The sequence below is a fragment of the Austrofundulus limnaeus genome, unplaced genomic scaffold, assembly GCF_001266775.1.
Source record: "Austrofundulus limnaeus strain Quisiro unplaced genomic scaffold, Austrofundulus_limnaeus-1.0 Scaffold225, whole genome shotgun sequence".
NCBI classification, from domain to species: domain Eukaryota; kingdom Metazoa; phylum Chordata; class Actinopteri; order Cyprinodontiformes; family Rivulidae; genus Austrofundulus; species Austrofundulus limnaeus.
In genome coordinates, this window is record NW_013952627.1 from 187,045 (window position 1) to 188,514 (window position 1,470).

Below are 1,470 nucleotides of genomic sequence, written 5' to 3' on the forward strand. Positions count from 1 at the left end.
TCGTGTTCCCACCGGTGTTTCTTTTGTCCACACATCGATAATTAACTTGCTTATTTGCTTCCCCTAACGTCCAGTTAAAGGAGCCCATTGAGCCCAGCAGGATTAGAGATTATTCTGTGTAATAATCATCATATTTGCATGCCAGCGGGCTCACGCTGAAACTTCTGCATGTGTGCGGTTGGCCAAAGCCTGCAGACTCTTTTTTTTTTTTTAGGAAAGTTGAGTCATTTCAAACCTTGGGGGGTTTCTGATAAAAGATGTTTGGGGTCAAAAGTACAGTTTGTAAGCCTGTTGAGGGAAGTGTTTGCAGTCAAAAAACAATATGACTGAGTCCTAAATATAGAGCCAACCTGGCCAATGATAAATGGAGTTACTGAACAAGCTGTCAGATCAATAGTTCTTATTTCTCAAACACAATGCAGCTTGAAGAACTTTGAGTCGGCCTCTCCTCAGATTGGGGGGGGGCTTGGTGGTCTCACATTGTACATGATGGGGAAGCACACAGYAGTTCTCCTGTGGTTAAAAACAGATTAGATATAAGGGATAAGATTATTGTTTTAAAATAGATCTTTTAGCTGCTTGAGGCTCTTCTAAGACCTGATCTCAATGAATTTTAAGTATAATCTTTTACTAAGATTTTTATAAATATAGGGGATTGGGGGGTAGAAAATCTYAAAGACTATTAGTCTTGCTTTTTTCTCTTCATCATGGCCTGATTTTTGTCAGGTACTGTATAAACACTTTATGTACAGTATTTTATTGTAAACCTTAAACTACAAAATTGTTCATTTTCTGTTTCTTTCTTTAATGGTCATTAAAATATATAAAGGTGTAAATGAATGTTTGAAGCTCCAACATCACAGTTATTTTTTATTGCTGCGTCAGGATGATTTTATTTCAGCGAAGGTCAACATTTCTTCGCAGAGGGTCTTTGTGACTTTGTTTTAATGAATTGCAGACATGGCAGCAAATGAGACTGCTCAGTTTTGCTTGTTCTGTTTGTTGGCAACTTGTAGATGCTGACTGCTTGTCTAAAATCATTTTTCAGACTGCTAAGACTGTTTTTTTATTTTTATTTTTAATGGTAACAAGTTTGCACCATAAAGACTCAACCGCCGAACGTTTTGTTGAATGTTTAGATCTCAGCTTGTGGAGAAAACAAGGAGAGGTTTAAAGCCTTATTCTTCTGTTTGGTTTAGACTGTTTCAACTAACACAACATTAAGCCTGCCTTTTTATTTATTGTTGTGTTAAGGTTTGTKGCTCTTAGGAAAAAAAAGCCACAACATTGTCTCTTTACGGTTCTGATACGCTGCCTTACATCGTGATGTGATTTAAAGTCTTGCATGAACATAGCAACTTTTAAAAATATCAAAAATACCCCATATTGTAATAGATATCTACACTCACCGGCCACTTTATTAGGAACACCACACTAGTAACAGGTTGGACCCCCTTTTGCCTTCAGAAC